We start from the raw sequence: 17,918 nt of genomic DNA, 5'->3' as shown, positions 1-17,918 counted from the left end.
TCCGTAGAGGGGGAGCGCGGCTCGTTTTGAACTTCGTAAAAATGGAAGGACACCGTAATTCCAGGGACCCGATGAAAAATGTAGGATGATCGGAAATATCTCTGCTCGATCGACGGGTGAACCAGTTGGGGGCGCGAGGGGTTGGAGCCGGTGAATAAAATACGAGGCCGAAATTTCGGGGTTGACGGGATCCGGTGAAAGAATCATGAACGTATATTTAGCGGGGCTAATTACGCTGGGAAATCGCTCGGAGAAAATGGAGATCTCCCGTGTCGCGGTTGACGATTTTCGACGGCAGGACTGTCCAGTTCCGGCGACGAGAAGAAGAGGAGGAGGAGGAGGATCGATGGGAAAGCCACGCGCGCTAGATTCGACGAAGAAAGCCAGAGCTGCGTGATAGAGTAATAAGAATCCGCCCTTAGAGACACCCCTAAACGAGCCACCGATCTCCGAAACAGTGGCTGCCTCGAGAAGCATGTAACTCCGCGAGACTTCTATAATACATATCACGGCATTATCGATCTCCTCCTCGTCCTCATCTGCCCGGCTCGCTCTACACTCGAACGTTAAACGCAGAAAACGTGTCTAATAGAATCGATTATGATACTATAAATAGTGGAGCGATCGCCGGTGTCGTATTAGGGCAGAAACAGAAGTGGAGGCTTCCAAGCCCGGCGGAGTAATTTGGATCCAAGAGATCGGTGGTATCTGCCGAATTTGCGTTCGGAACCGGGGATCAGCGCGGAGGCAGCCTGCCGCGGGTAGTGTTCCTTCTCCAGGAGAAATTAATTTCGTTATTTCTTGTTTCTCGTCGCTCGAGAAATTACAATGTTTCTATACACCCCGCGTGATGTAACGACGTTCGATCGTGTCGCAGGGACGGAGCCAGTGGGAAAAAAAGGCACGCGCTTCGGAGAAAGCTCCGGAGAGAAAAAGCGAGGGAAAAGGGAACGGTCAACTAGACACACGGATACCTTAGAGCACTGTAAAAGGGATGTCAGCCCTCGTGATCTCCTTTTGCTCGGCGGTGCGAAGGAAAAACAATGCACGTAACAAATACCTTTGGAGAGGCGCGATCGATAGCGATATCGGGACACCATGGTGCTGCCTCGGCGCTGGGACCGTTTCCCGGCCTCCAATTTCTCAACAATTCACCCTAAATCGCAAACTTTCCGCTGGCAGCCGTGCGCTGCGGAAACTATCGGCGTGCTTCGCTAGGCAGGCCTCGTTTCAAAGGTAAAGCAGCCTAATGCGAGACACAGGCTTAGCTCCGCTGCGGAACCCCTGAATGTCGTAGCGATGATGTTTCTTTACTAAGTAACCGTGTGTTTGTTGGTAATTAATTAAGGGGGTATTCTACGCAAAAATTCTATTTTTTTTTTTGTTTGATTTTCTAATATTGTAGGGTTTCGAAAATATGTCTCTACAATATTAAGGTGAAATTCGAAAAGCTCCCAGAGTTATAGGGGCTTAAGGACACAGCGTGGCCGGCAGTCGTTCCCTCGACCCTTGTATCTAAAGAGCCTATGACTGCCAGCAGAGAAGAGAGAGCTGCCCAACGTGATTTTGTTGAAGCTCAGGAAGGATTCCTCTACGGTCCTGGTATACCAGATTAGGGATAAGTTACAGAAATTAGTTGTTATCTACCGCAACTTCAGTCGTATAGGTCGTACTGCATGAACATTTTTCTCAAAAACTACTGGACCGATTGAGCTAAAATTTCACACACATTCAAAGTGAATCTGTACCTATAGCCGGAACTAGAATTATATCAATAGTTTTAATACAACCTCCACCACACCTTGTTTTAGTTCAAGAAAAGTCGAAAAAATCGAATATAAATTTTTAAACAGATACGATTTCGGTAATAATATCCGGACTTGGTTACATCTAGTTCGGGCGATAACTACACTGATATAGATTAAAAAAATCTTTGGTACTTTCGTTTCAGATGACTAGGACGGCCGCAAATCGTGCGCCCGATGGGGCCGGTTTTTGATGACATGACCTGCGCTTCGGCGTGTAACTTGTACAAATTTCAATATAATACATTCCGAAAATTTGTGTTGATAGTTCAAACACTGCTAAATATGTGTGCAAAACCCCTGCATTGTAGGCGCGATAGGTTTTCCGGAATTAATTTCCAAATATCACCTGTAAAAACGAGTGTCTAGACTAGAATACCCCATTAAGAGGACTAGTAGGCAGTTAGATCGCTCGAAGATCAAGTATTTTTTTTGTGAATTAATTGCAAGATGATGAATACAAATTGTGAACAGTACTTTTGGGGAATGTTTATCTTAATATATAAAGCAGAAAGCTTCTGTATGCTTGTGTGTTTGTCTGTCGCCTAAAGACTTTCCAACGATAAGCTCTGGGATCACGAAAAAAAACTGAAGAAAATCTTTCTTTTTTATTAAATCGGAATCTAAATTTCGGAGTAGCCGAGTAGTAAAGATAGTTAATACTATAAACTGGAAAGATTTTTTTTATAATATATACATTTGTATGATGGTGATATAGTCGTCTGATTTGTGGACGTTTTTTTCTGTGGCTCTGCTCTGATTGTGAAAAATCGGAGGATACGCTTTGAATTTTTACAGAATGTTCAAAGTGTATTTCTCTCTGGAGTGTACCTCAACATTAAAGTGTAAATGCACTGGCTTCTTATATAAAAAAAATGGCCATCAGTGCACCTCGAAAATCCACATTTATCGTATCACCTTCTCCTAGTCACTGTTTTAATAATTTTGGTTCAATTTCTTTCAGATCCCCTTATGGATTTTAGGAGAAACTTGTATCTTTATTTTCAAGCTCAATATTAGGGCAAACTAAAGACAGTTTTTCTAAAACACTGTCTAATCCACCTCGTGTGGCGAAATTTGTAAAATAGATGTGTAGACAAGAAAAATATTTTTGCACTCTACTGGATAGTAATAAACATTGCGTAGAAGAAAAAGTCTGTGCTTGCTTTCATCTCCTTGAAATTAATTCGGAGACAATACTTGATTTTCGAGGCATTCGACTACGCCTATACTGTCCCCAGAGTTGGGCAAAATGTAATCTAATTACTAATCACAAATTACGATTAAAATGTAATTTTGTAATTGATTACACATTATTTTCTGTAATCAATTATACAATTACATTTTAATCGTAATTTGTGTGCATATTGTAAAGCATATATTATGAATATAAATGTAACACACATGTACATTTTTCTCAAAATTATATCGTTAAAAAATATTTAAATTTTCACTTCGTTTTTTATTCAAGCAATATCGTAATCAGTATTTGATTTTATATTTTGCACTGTCTTATCCAAATTTGTCCATACACTCTCATTTATACTTTTATGTGCGCGCACTGTTAAAATATTGTTACTGTTGCTCGGCTGTGTATTTGAATAATTTTGGTTAATACCGTACTTGCATATTAAATAACTTTCCATTGGATTCCTAGACTTTCTAAAATTTAATTTATTCTCTAAAGTGGGGGTGGTCAAATTTAGTAATTTAATTGATTTAGTTTAATTTTTTTTATTTGAAGCTTTGGTTTAACTGAAATTCGAAAATCTGGAATCCGATTTCTGGAGGGTATTGGATTCCTAGACTTTCTAAAATTTAGTAAATAATATATATATATATATATATATATATATATATCATTGTGTTACAACGCCTTTAAACTGTTTATTTGCATCGTTTATGCAACAAAGTGTGCTGTATTCTACCTCCATTCTGCCTCAACGATATCACAACGATATTATCGATATATCGTTAAGTATCAATAAGATACCTATAATCGGTAGTCGCACTTCTAGTGGCTGATTCCTGCAGTTTCGCAGTGCTGTGCCATACTCTGAAGACATTCCCTATTAAATCAGTCTTATTTGTAATAATTGTATCCCCTGGCTTTTAAGAACAAACAAGATTTACAAGTCGAAAAGTGACTCCCAATAGTGCCAGCTGTTGCAGCTAATCAATAAATAAAAAAAAAACATAACACCCGTGCATTGCTACTTTAATTCCAGCCACGACTTTCAGAGATTTCGCGAAACTACCCCCGCGAAGTTTTAAATTTCCATTCTCCTTTCCTCCTCGGATCCCTCGCTTCCCACTGGATCACCCCTTGCCCGACATCCCTAGATCGATATCTAATAAAACTAACCCCCTGACCAACGTCGGATCGCAAGCAGCCCTTCCGCAGAAAACACCCCCTGTCCCAACAAACTCCGGACCGCTCGCGAGCCCCTGGATGCCCGAGACCCGTCGGAACCAGTGTCGCGCGGGCGGCGGGGTCCCAGGGGCGCGAGCGGCCAGACGCCGGTGGAAGAAAGCAAGTAAGTAGCTTCCCGGAGGGGGGGGAAAGGGCCCGAGGAAAACGCCAGGTGGCCACCAAACCTCCTCGACTGCTTGAAGCTTCTACGCCCGACGTTGCCAGTCGGCCGACGGCTGTGCCCGGTCCCCTCCCGTCAACGACGCTCGAGGTCCAGGCGGCGTGTCTGTTGCCGTATACCGGATATCCGCTCGTCCTGCCGCCGCCAAGAAACATCTTGTTCCGACGCTGGAAAATCTCCGCTCTCTCTCGCCCTCCCATCCACGCGCGCCCCGTATAAAATATGAACACGTGTCACGAACCTTCCGAGCCAGACCCTCGATAAGCCACCAAGGGCTCCTCTTCCTCCCTCCCCCGCGTCTTCGTCACCCGCTCGCCCCCCACCTCCGCCGTCGAACCGTGCCAATAGGGGAGCCTTCTCGAATTTCTCCGTACGCCGAGCGGGACCGATTATTCGTCGGGCAATGATTTCGCCTCGGCCCGCAGCGAAGGCAGAAGGTGCCATTTAACCGAGGCACGTGCGATCTGCGCACTTGGCACGCGACCAAACGGCCGAGAATGAGACCGAACCGCGGAGGTGACGTCAGCGGGTGAATCGTCCGGCGGGTTGGAGGGGGAGGGTGGACGGTCGCCGTCGCGTTTCGGGTGCACGATCGACGGACACACCATGGGGAGCAACAGGTACCGTCGATCGTTTAATCCTGCGGGGAAACCTCTTCCTACTGCGGAGAAACTTTCGGCGACAGTTCCGGGGCTTCGGGTTTGGCGGAATTCGCGAGGTTTTTCTTTGTCGGGAAGCTGGCGCGTCGGTAGAGTTTATACCAGGAGCAGGGAGCTTCGAGGTGACGGTGGAGAGAAATATAGTAATGGGAAGATGAGTAGCTCGTTTGCTTTTTTTTTTTAAATTGTTTTTTAGTGCTAATTTAATCAAAAATTTCCATCAGAAATCTTAATGTATAAAGCAGAAAGTGTTTCTGTGTTTGTCTGTCGTCTAATGACTTTCAAAAGGGAAACTCTCGGGTCCCGAAGCTTGTCCCAGCGCATTATGCCTAGCTAATCCAGATGAATCTGACTATTTTCGCGCAAAAAAAATAAGTAAGAAAAATATGTTTTATAAAACCAGAATCTAAATTTCAGGCGAAGCCGAATAGTAAAGCTAGTTTAGAAATGTTCAGGTTTTTAGTGTAAAGTTAAGAAAGACTAGTTTATAAAAATATGCGATCTTTTTTCAAAAACCTTTTTTGAATCCACTCCGGACGCCTAAGTTGGGGAGGTTTGAAGCTGGTTTCCAGGGGAGGTGTGATGCTCCGTTGGATGGGGTGTATTGTGTGTGGATTTAATGCAGAGATGGGCAAAGTTTTTATTTAAATAAAATTTCGAATAGCGAGTAAATGTGAGAAAAAATTGTAGTGTGGAGTAATAAAGTTAAATGTAAAATTGTGGAAATGTTGAATATACCTAGTTGCTGCGCGACGACTGCGCGTAGATTATAGCTTTTCACGAGCAGCCAATGGGGGTAGAGGATTTTTATATTAATATATAAAGGTTAACATTTAAATCGCCTAAAAACTTTCGAACAGCAAACTCTGGGATCACGAAATATGTTCCAGCTCATTATGCCTAACTAATCCAGATGAATGTGACTATTTTCACAAAAAAAAAAAATAATAATAATAAAACTTTTTTTTATAAAATCAGAATCTAAATTTCGGACAAAGCCGAGTAGTAAAGCTGGTTAATTATAATGCTGTGCCCAGGTGATGACCACTCGCTTTTGTTAATTTGTTGAAAATTAACTCAATAGCGTTACTGTCTACCGTTTACGCCTCTTTTGTGGCAACGGTGCACTGAGCGCCACTTAAAATTCGAACCACTACAGGAAACTGAAGGACAAAGTTTTTATATCCTTGAAGAACGAATAAAGAAAGACCATAAAGATTTTTTACCACCAGTTGTACACTTTGCTTAAAAAAAAATTCTAAAGATCATGATGTTAACAAACTCTGTGTCAAAGAACAAGTCTCAGCTTCAATTTACTTCTCCGTAATTAAATGAAAAAGAACTGCTTGATTTTCGACAACGACTGCCTAGCACCCTCAACATTAATTACGCAGAAAGTATAAGTTCCAAGCTTCCCCCTCACCACCCCTATACTCTCACAAGCTCGCGATCTCCTTCGACGAGACTACCCGCAATAAAATGCACCAAAGAGAATAGCCGCCGCTCATTTTTTCCCGGATAACCCAGCGTGTGCCTCCTTTATCCAAACACACCCACTGTCCAACCCCCTCGCCGGCAAAGCGCAACTCCTACCGCGCTGCTTTCCCGTGGAAACTTTGCCGTGGGCGAGTGCGTCTTTGAGAAAGAAAAAAAAAAAAGGGGTAAACGACGATCAACTATAACAGTTTCAAGGTGGGTCGAGCGGACGTGCCGACGGAGGAGAGCGAATTGATCCTCATTCACCCTTCGCGCGGGCAAAGTTACCCTGAAATAACTCTTGCGGATTATGCGAGGTGAAAGAAGATAAAACGCGCGTGAAAGAGGCTAGTGAAAGTGCGAAGCTAATTTAACGTGCAAACTACTCTTGGCCTTTGGAGCCGCCCTGCACCCTCCCATCGATCCACCGAGCCGCGCGTCGATACGCACCGTGGATCGTCGCTCGCGATTCGGACGGCAGAGGCGGCCGGGCGGTGTCGCGGTTGCGTTCGCGGTGGATGGAATTTGGACGGCGATCAAGGTGAGCACAGAGGGCAGAAGAACGAATATGACGCGATCAAGATCGCTGCTTCGGCTGGTCCACATACGTGCACTGGGTCACGAAACCGTGGACGCTCGACGTCTCGGCGGAAAGATTTGAATATGCGCTGCTGGCTCATTTCGCCGCGAAGGTTTTAAGGTGCACAGTAGGGGGAATTTTACTGTGAAAGTAAAACTCTTTTTATTCCGTTTTTGGTATTTTTTTTTTAGGAAGCAGCTGTGCAAATTTTTCTGCCGAAATTTCTTTCGCATGTTTATCCGGGCTGTAGTTAAACTAAAGGTTAATTGAGGCGAAGTCAAACTGGCGATATTTCGTGAATATGAGTTCGTTCTAAATTTTTATGTAAATAAAATTTCGAATAACGAATAGAAGTTACAAAAAAAATTATTCCTCACTCATTCGTAACGCGAGGTAACTTTACATTAAGTCCTGCTTTTTGTATCGTGTAAATAACAGTTTCAATTGTGTGCTAATTTTTTATGTATCATTATTCTGACAAGGGAACATCCCGAACCCGGAAATTCGAAGATTGCTGAAACTTTGTGAATATGTAGAGAATTTCCTCCTGATTAAAAGGCAATTTTTGTTTGCCGCCCAAATTCACTTTAAGGGGGTGTAATTGACTGCTGAAAGTCCGGTTATCTACCGATTTTGTGTTATAACTCGTGGACTGTAAAATAATTTGTTCACCAAATGATAGATCTAATTAAAACAAGTAACTTTTGTCTTGAAACTTTAACATAATTTCAACTTTTAGAAGGGAAGATCCCCAGCCAGAAATTCAACAAATTATGAAACTTTGGGAATATGTTATGTAGAGGCTATTTTACGTATTACGAAATTCTTTTGCTGCCCAAATTCACTCTAAAGCGGTGAAAGCTCACCCCTAGAAATCCAGCTATTTTCCAAACTTCCGCTATAACTCGCGAACTGTAAGAGATAGATAAAAATTACTTCCTTTAATTAGGCCTATCATTCGGTGAGTTACAGCTCCCACAGTCCGCGAGTTATACCACAGAATATCCACTGGACGGTATAATTAACTTTCCGTCTCTTCCACGAATTCTGTAACTAACCACATAAATCTGAAACTATTCCCCACCCAAACTGTAACAAGTGATCAAATGAAGACTAATCAGGAGAAACAGAAATTGTCACAAAACAGCGTTAGCGAGAAAATTAATTTTTAACAAAGTAGCCGAATTTTCAAGGGTTGATTTCACCCCCTTCGAGTGAATTTGGGCAGCAAAAAAAAAATTCCGTTGCAATCAGGAGGAAATCCTCTAAGTACTCACAAAGTTTCAGAATTTTTTTAATTCTCGGCTTCGGGATCTTCCCCTGTAAGTGAGACAGCTTAGGGTGACTGTAATTGGGTCCCTATGTGTTTAAAAAGCTACAACAGCGCAGCTATAAATGTTTCGCTATAAATTACTATGTTCGCAGTAGTTACAGCGATACTTCTCAGCCAAAAGGGCCTCGAAGGATTCGAGGGATTCTACTAGCCTTGGTTTTTCGAAACTGGAAGCTGAATGTTTGCTCAGTGCTGTAGGTGCAGGATCTCAGTTGCATTAATTGAGAATTCGTGCGATATAATCGACCCCACCGCGTGACGACATGGCAGCCCGAGCGAATAACTTACGTGCCGGCGTGACTAACGCGATGATGCTGTTGGCAAGAAACTCAAATCGAGCCTTGACGAACAGTCACTCAACTCTCTGAACTAGTACAATTATTTCCTACGCATTAAACTCCTCTCGGCTAAAATTTTCCATGTAGCCAGACTGACTGACCCCTTAGAATTAATTCGCAACAGCCAATGGGTTAATAAAAATAAAAATAAAAAACACTGGTTAAACAGCAGACACTAGTGCATGCAACAGGCTTTCCCAATCGTGGCTCGTAGGATGCTTCTTCCGAGATTAAACACTGCGCACAGTGGTGGCGAGAGGAAAGTTTAAAGGAACACAGAAATAAGATGCACCTTAAGGGGAGGTTCCGGTCTAAAAATCGATTTTTTTTTATTTCGCTTGTCGAATGTTCAAGATTTTGGGAATACGTGGTTAAAAGGATTTGTTGAAATTCGTAAAATTCCCGAAGTTATAGGCATTTTAGTAGCGGCAAATGCACGGGTAAAACCCGGCCACTCGGCGCCCGCGTAAAACTTTAAACGCGTTTTTCTCGAAACAGAGTTCTCAAAACGGTGGGACCTGTATCTTCAAAAGTTATTATCCGATTCGACTGAAGCTTTTTTTATTTTGGAGAATATACTTCTGGCTAGGGAGGATACCAGAAAGAATTGCAAAAAATTGAAAATTCATAGTTTTCTAAGGCGTTGAAAGGATGAAAACTATAGGGAAAAAGTGATTTTAAACTTTAAGTGTCGTTTACTAAAAAAAATGTCTTTTTGTAATTTCTTCTGGTTTCCCCCCTAGCCAGAAGTATATTCTTCAAAATAAGAAAAGTTTCAGTCGAATCGGATGATAACTTTTTGAGATACAGGTCCCACCGATTTGGACGAATTTTTTGACGCCTCGACTTTAACGACTCCCCAGTGCGGTCTGCAATGATTAATTATAAAACAAAAAATATAATACTATAATTTAAGACATCCTTAATACAATGCAAAAAGTTGCATTAAATTATATATAGTAGTTTTCCTTTAATTAATTCCTAAAGGGCACCTATTTTGGGGGGCTCCGGAAGGTCCCCTTAAGGGGTTAAGCCACTTTGGACGGAGCAAAGTTAGTCATTTTCGGCATTTTTTCTATTCAGGTAATGAAATAAAGAGAAAATTCAATATGCAGCCTGTTATTGTTCAACTCTCGCCAGGAAGAATCGTATTTTTTTATCCTACAAAATCGCGGCGGTAGAGCCGTGGTATGCAAGATCTTGAGGAGCGACGTTCTCCACGGCGTCCAATCTCACGGCTATACCGTTTGACTTAGAACAAAAACCCAAAAAGTTTTATTTCCTACATGCCTAAAGCTAGAGAAGTACATATGGGTTCTGCGATATCTTGAATATATCCTTCGCAACTGGCACTTTTATAAAACAGAAATGCACTTCTTCTCCGCATGTTCACCAGTTCAAGACAAATGAATATATACGGATTTCCATGTGTACTTCTCTAGTTTCAGGCGTGTAGAAACTAGAACTTTTTATTCTTTTATTCCAAGTCAAACGGTACAGCCGTGAGATTTTGCACCGTGGAAAACGTCGCTCCTCAAGATCTTGCGAACCACGGCTCTACCGCCGCCATTTTGTATGGAAAAAAATACGATTCTTTCCCGCGAGAGTTGCGCGATACCAGTCTCCATATTAAATACTCTATTTATTTCATACTCTTCCTAAAAAAAAATGCCGAAGATGCCCGCAAATTATCTGCGTCCAAGGTGGCCCAACCCCTTAAGCCGAATATAAAAGTAGCAACTTCAAACTTCCCTCGACCACCACCGCAGGCAGGGGCGATTTCAGTGCCACGTGTAGCACCACCGATCCACCGTGCGACCTCCCATTGCGCGTCCACAGTGAGAGATTCGGTTGAAAGAAACTTGCTCGCAAGCTAACCACAGCCTCCACCCCAAAATCAGCTTTCCACTTTCCCACGTTACAAATCCACCGATCACTCCCCCACCACAATTACCGCGAGAAACCCCTGAAGCCTCGAAGCCACGAGTCACACGCGCGGCCTGGCCGCGCGTCCGCAGCCCAGGGAACTTACTCCGTGCGCCGGTGAAGACCCATGGCCTCCATGGGAGCCCTCTGGGGACGCCGATCGCGCGATCCCCGCGAGTGTCCGCCGATCAGGCTCGCCTCGGAAGGTCGGAAGCAGAGGGCACGGGCGCGTGGCGTCGACTAAATGCTTGGAAGGATCGCGAATCGATCGGAAAAGGCTGGGGTCGAGGTCCGTTTTTAGCCGTGGGGCCTAGAGGCGCGGCCGCGTGAAAGCTGCTCCGGGTTAGCAGAGGCTGGTCCAGGTCGCCGGCGACGAGGACCCACCGCGGGCGGGGGCGAGCGTATTAACAAAGGCCGCGGCGAAAAGATCCCAGAAATATATCCCGCCGCGGCTCGGCGGGGAAATAAATGCGGGCTGCTAGCCGAGGGTGCCTTCTAAAAGAAGGCTTCGGGGCAGCGGTCTCCGGGAACGAAACCGGCATAGTATGCAGAGTTATAAGAAGAGCGGTGAAGTGATCCGGTCGGCTAGTCGCCGAAAGAGTTTTGCCGCCGCCGAGCCGCGAGAAGAGGAAAGGACCGTCCGCGCGGGCATCCACGGGGACGCGACGCCGAAAGAGCCGGATAGGAGCCAGGCCGCGGAGCAGGACTTACCTCTGCTGTTTTTAGAACTCCACTCCCAGAACTGCGCTGGGTCGAGCCGAGCCAAAACCAAAATACCACCGACACGGCTTTTCTGCGATGGTCTTTGTGAGCCCGACCAACCAGCGGCTCTTTCCCCGCCGCGTCCAACCGGAGAAAACCGCGCGGCGGACCTAACCTGACCGACGCCCCGGCCGAGCGTCCACGACCACGACGACCGCGGGGCCGAGCCGCTAGAAAAACGCCCGAGCACGGCTGACCGATTATCGCGCCCGGCACCTGGCCGGCGACACCTTCGCTGGGGCGGCTGCCGTCGTCCAGGGGGGCCCCTGAGGCACGGTGGACCCGCGTGCAACCATGGCTCGCCGACGGCGCCCGCCTCGGGGCCTGCCCCCGGCGGGACCAGTGCTACCGAGGATATGGATCGCTGCTAGATGGATGCTAGGGGTTCCAGATAGGGATGATGACCGTCGCTGGTGGTGTACTCAGTGTCGTGCTCGAGGGACTTCATTCCGCGGAGGTATAAACAGGCTTTTCGGCTGTGATCTGTGCTGTGAAACGAGCTGTGCTTCTTTTTCTATGGAGGTTGTAGGGTTGCTTAAGGGGTTATGCATGCCTGCGAGGTCTGAAAACGCAAGTATATTCGGGATTTTTTTTCTTCAATTTGAAGAGTTTTTTTTTAATTAACGGTAGTATGTTCGGAAGTATATGTTTTAAAGTTCTTGTAGTTTTTTTTGCAATGCGATAATTAAATTAATTATGGAAATATAAGCGATCTCATGACAGCGCTTTTTTTATTACGGTGATCACTGTAGCTACGACCTGGTTCGTCAGAAATAAAAAATTCGAGCAAATTTAGTGAGTTTATTAGATTAGCTGGTTCTTAATCGTGGGTTTTTCATTTCCGTTGGGTAGTTGTTATTTTGCAGGTGGAAAATGATGAAACATGAGCGCGATTCTGTGGTGAAAATCGATACTTTTGCTGTGAGAAGTTGCCATTTTGTAGCAAATTAATATCTTGGGAGAATAAACGATTGAGGACAAGATAATCCAATATACTAACTAAATTTACGTGAATTTTTTATTTCAGATGAATCAGGTCAGAATTAGAATGTTCACCGCAAACTGCTGACAAAAAAATCGCTGCCGAGAGATCGCTAATATTTTTTTTTTATTTGTGTATATTTTCCATCGCAAAAATTACCACGAGTAGTTTAACACGTACACTTTCGAATACATGAAGGTTTATTTAAAAAAAAAGTCTTCGAGTGTTTTAAAAAAAATCACGAAAATACTTGTGTTTTCAGACCTTGCAGGTAGGCATAACCCCTTAAGGGGTAAGCCGTTTTTAAGAATTTTTTTCAGGAATAAATTACAGTTTTCATAGAAAATATTTATTACCCAGCTTTAGTACGATGTCTTAAGAGACTATGCAAAAAAAATTAATAGAAAAACATGCATACATTTTTTAATATTAATTAATCCTCTAGACTCTCCCACGCGCGCTGGTCAAATGTATAACTATGGAACAGCAGGTCCGAAATCAGAATTCTTTTTTTTTATAAACTATACGAGTGTAGTTTCCGTTGTGCGTGCCGATTTCTTAAACAAATTATTTTTGTAAAAATGGTACGCTTCAGAGGAAAAGTTTCGAAATTTCGCGACTAAGATGGACAGTTTTTCGAGCGTTATTTGAAAAATTTTGTATTCGATCAAAGAATCCGTAAGTACAGCGGAAAGTACACTCACATAATTTATAAAGAAAAAATGAAATTTGATTTCAGGTTTAGAAGATTAATTAATATATCAAAATTTATGCATGTTTTTCTGTTTATTGTTTTTTTTGTATAGTCTCTTAAGAAAGTGTACAAAAGGTGGGTAATAATTTTTTTTATGAAAACTGTAAATTGTTCCTGAAAAAAATTCTTAAAAGTGGCTTACGGTGGTGCTACCTCATAAGGGAGACAAAAACGTAATGTACATTTGACAATTGTTTGTGGGTAAACAAAGAAATAAGTCGATAATCTGATTAAATGCCTTTATTATACTCACCTTAAGTAGTTTCAAGCTATTTGTTTTTTCTTTTCTTCTTTCAAAATGGCACTTCAACCCTTTGCACTCGATTTATTTTCAATGTTGTTGGGTGTAAACTTGTACTTATTCCTATGGAAATGAATTAAAGTAATTTACAGCGGTAAAATTCAACGTGCATGGCACACGAGAGCAAAGGGTTAAACACATTTTTCTGGGAAGTTTAGAAGCTACTGTAAAAATTTCAAGTGAATCGAATAAAATTGGTTTTCGAACAATTGGTGCTGCTGACCAATTTGGAAAACGTGGTTCCAAGAAAAAAGCGTTTAAAGTGCCATTTAAAAAAAAAAGAAAAGTAAAAAAATAGCTTGGAACTACTTAAGATGTTTATAATAAAGGGGTTTAAACAGATTTTCGACTTCTTTCTTTCTTTACTCACAAACAATTGTCAAAGGTACACTACATTTTTGTGCCATTCCAGTGGTGTTATCCCTTAAGGCGAGCCTGGTGTAACGAGATCGAGGCGTTTTCGGGAAATTTTTTCGAAGGAACTATTTAATCGATCTTTCTGAAACTTTCGGGATATTGTATTGTGAGATTTGGCTAAATAAAAAAAATAGAATTATTAAAAAAGAATGGCAAACAGCAGAGTTATAAGGGCTTATGTTCCGCGGCGGACAATGTAGCATCTACTGTATTCGTCAAAAACCAAACATTCAAATTTTTTTGTTCATTTTATGAGTGCAGGACAAAAGCCAACTGTTCTTAAAGTAAAAGATGGAAAATTAAACAAACGGTGGCCTCTTGAAGAAAGGTCACTTTTTTCGAACGAAATTTCTCCTCAAATGTGCAAAGAAGCTACGCCAATAGCTAAGTTCTACGAGGAAAATGTTCAGAAATATATATGCACAAGGCCAGGTCGGTCGGTTGAATATTTTTCCAGTTACATTGTCCGTTAATTGTAAAACTGTCGTTTGGAGAAAATCGCGTTTAAAGTTCTCTGGTAACTTGTGCGTCACTTATTGGTCCGTAATAAAACTGGCTATAGCCGCTTTAATTTTTCAAATTCCCTTCTGCTTCTTTGGGAGCATTTTTTTATTGATGTTCAACTATTGATTTGTGCAAATAAAATCGATTTTTTCGACCCGCGCACCAATAATTAAAGTTGTAAAATTTGGTAGAGTTCTCCGGTAATGGAATAGCCCTTGTAGAAAACACTGTAAGTGGCAAAAATCAAATTCTATTTAATTTTTTAAATAATATTTTCTGATAAACATTTTTTTTTAATAATGGCACTTACAGTGTTTTCTACAAGGAGTCTTCGATTATTGCACGCAGAGTAGGTGCTCTCATATTTATGAATCGTGTGTGTTGCTCAGGGTGACACGAGTGTCGTGATAGGAGTTAGTTTCTCGTCGGTTTTTCTGCGTGTGTTCTGAGATCATTGAGATCGAGGCTGTACGGCAGTTGTGAGACGGGTGTCGTGGGTTTAGGAAATAGTAGCTGCGGCTTCTCTCCTTGCTTCGTTGTAGGAGAAACTGGCTAAGCGAATTCTCGAGAGTTCGGGTACTATTCGACGAGGTGGACGTTTTCTAAGTCTTTGGGCGTTAGGAGGATGCATTTCGCTTACCTTTCTATCGCATGTAGGAGCCAAGATGCAGGGTCGGTGTTGCGCACGCGACGACGGTCCTTAAACACAGGAAAAACACGATGCATTCGTGAGGCGTTTTGTAGGTTTATTATAAAATTAAATATCCACTGGACGGTGTAATTAACTTTCTGCCCCTCCCACGAATTCTGTAGCTAACCATATAAATCTGAAACTATTCCCCACCCAAACTGTAACAAGTGATCGAATGAAGAGTAATGAGGAGAAACAGAAATTGTCACAAAACAGCGTTACCGAGAAAATTAATTTTTAACAAAATAGTCGAATTTTCAAGGGTTAATTTCACCCCCTCCGAGAGAATTTGGGTGGCAAAAAAAAATCGTTTTAATCAGGAGAATGTCCCCCACATATTTATATAGTTTCAGAATTTTTTGAATATTCGGGTTCAGGATCTTCCCTTGTAAAAGCATCACGCCTACATTTTCCAAGCTAGAATAAAGCGTGACCCATGAAGTATACTCTTTTTGGTCCCACGATTTTGAAACTGAATTTTGAAATGAGATATCGATCATGCGAAATTCTCAAGTTGAGGTGATAATTAGTTTCTGAGATATGGGAGGTGAGAGAACTGAAAATTCGTTAACGCTTCGATGTACGAACTTTTATGTCAGTCTGATAATTTAAACAATTATTTCCAAGAGTTTTGCTGACTGCTAACAACGAATTTGAATTTATATTTTCAGAACTCATAATGGCCGATTCAACGTGATGGACGATATATTTTTTAAATAAAAGCACCCACTACACAGGCATTTATTTATTTATTTTTTTCGTGAATTTTGGAAATCTAAGTTCAAATTCGTTGTTAGCAGTCAGCAAAACTCACAATGACCGATTCAATATTGTGGACGATATATTTTAAAAAAGCACCCACTAGGTACACAGACATTTATATTTCTTGATTTTGATTTTTTTTTCGTAAATTTTGGAAATCTAAGTTCAAATTCGTTGTTAGTAGTCAGCAAAACTCACAATGGCCGATTCAATATGGTGGACGATATATTTTAAAATAGCACCCACTAGGTAGTACACAGACATTTATATTTCTTAATTTTTTTTTTCTCGTGAATTTTGAAAATAAGTTCAAATTCGTTGTTAGCAGTCAGCAAAACTCATAATGGCCGATTCAATATTGTGGACGATATATTAAAAAAAAGCACACACTACACGGACATTTATATTGTTTATTTTGATTTATATTTGTGAATTTTGAAAATAAGTTTAAATTCGTTGTTATCAGTCAGCAAAACTCACAATGGCCGATTCAATATGGTGGACGATATATTAAAAAAAAGCACACACTACACGGACATTCATATTTTCTGATTTTGATTATTTTTTCATGAATTTTGGAAATCTAAGTTCAAATTCGTTGTTAGCAGTCAGCAAAGCCCTTGGAAACAATTGTTTAAATTACGGGACTGACATAGAAGTTCGTACACCGAAGCGTACAGGCTGGCGCGTTAACAAATTTTCCCTTCTTAGACCCCCCATATCTCAGAAGCTAACTGTCACCTCACCTCGAAAATTAGTTACAATTGAAGTCTCGTCATAATTCGTCATTTGGCCCAAACTTCAGTTCCAAACTCGCGGGACCAAAAGGCGGCTAAAAAAGGCCTCGATTTTGGGTCACTCCTTCAGAAACTCCCCAACAAATCTTCCTCCCTCAAAACACCCTAACAAACCTCCCCTCGGCGCAGCCCCCGCGACATCCGCGGGGCAGGAGTTCACCCCCTCCCAGCCTTGGGTTAATTGAAATTTGAATATCAAGCCGGCGCGGGAGCGGCGGCCGGGCGTTAGTTTATTTAAACCCGGGGCCCGATATAAATCAGATATCGTGGATGGCAGGGCGAGTGACGTGACATAATGCAATCCGTGTCCGTTTCCACGCCGGCTGTGTCTCGTTGTAAGCTCGCCGATCACCTCGGAACCTGTCGCAACGTCCACGTTTCCATAATTACCGCGGGCAATGGGATCAAGCCCCATCTAGCCGAGCCAGTCACGCCGGAAGATTTGCCTGAATTCTTTATGCCATCTCACCTCCCCTACCCCCCCACCGGCCCCTTACTGTATTCGGGTTTAATCGGGTTAACGGAGCATGGAAGTGACTCCAAAATAGCGATCGTTATTAATTTAAGTCACTCTTAATACGGAGCCGCGCAGCCATCAGGAAAATCGTTATCCATCGCTGCTTTCCACAAGCAGCAAGAGGGGCGCGGGGGAGAGGGGGGGGGGGGGGGTTGGAAATTTTATTCGCCGAGGACTGACAGAGTTCGAAAGTTCACGCCCGGTGTAGGTTCAGTGACGCACGGTGACATTTTTCTTCGTAGAGATCCACATCCGCCCGTCGATTTCTCGGGGGTTGGATACAAGGGGGTTAGCCAAGGAAGCAGTCGAGGACCTCCGTTGATATTCTTCTTCGTTAAACGGCTCTGGGGTTAGGAAGCCCAGGGGACGTTTCAGGAAGTTCCTCGAGCGTTTTTTATTCGACGGTTTCTTCGAGACAGAAGTCCGGGACGGATCGCTGGAGGTAACGAGTACGTAAACGGGGGGCGCGGCGGCCAGGGGCCGCTGTAATGTTTGCGTTCGGCGAAGACGGGGCCGACTAGAAAAGAGGAAGGCATAAAACGACACTGCTCCGGATCGGCACGTGCCACTCGATAAATCTGTCGGCAGCTGACGTGCACAGCCGGCTGCGGCGAGCGCGGCAGCCAGCCTCCCGCGTTCTCTCTGTCCTCCCTCCGTTATTCCAACCCCAAAGCCCGTTTCTTTTGCTCGCGCCTGCGACTCCCGTCGCTCGGCCCTCCT

The 17,918-nt window shown here is 43.0% G+C and overlaps 1 protein-coding gene across 7 annotated transcripts in view; it reads right to left on the bottom strand.

The window, feature by feature from the left end:
- Window positions 1-17,918, bottom strand: part of Mef2 (myocyte enhancer factor 2) — a 70,564-nt gene that overhangs the window by 28,667 nt on the left and 23,979 nt on the right. For 4 of the 7 annotated variants that reach the window (XM_076825440.1, XM_076825438.1, XM_076825439.1 and 1 more), the window contains exon 2: window positions 15,072-15,130. The exons of 1 other annotated variant lie outside the window; for it this stretch is intronic. The gene's annotated coding sequence lies outside the window, so the exon portion shown is untranslated. Of the gene's footprint in view, window positions 1-10,817; window positions 10,959-11,422; window positions 11,607-15,071; window positions 15,131-17,918 lie in introns of those variants that run through there. 2 more of the 7 variants (XM_076825436.1, XM_076825437.1) reach the window with 2 other exon arrangements.

This window comes from Andrena cerasifolii, chromosome 13 (assembly GCF_050908995.1).
Source record: "Andrena cerasifolii isolate SP2316 chromosome 13, iyAndCera1_principal, whole genome shotgun sequence".
Classification (NCBI taxonomy): domain Eukaryota; kingdom Metazoa; phylum Arthropoda; class Insecta; order Hymenoptera; family Andrenidae; genus Andrena; species Andrena cerasifolii.
Note: the sequence above shows the minus strand (reverse complement) of the source record. Positions and strands in the feature narration are given on the sequence as shown.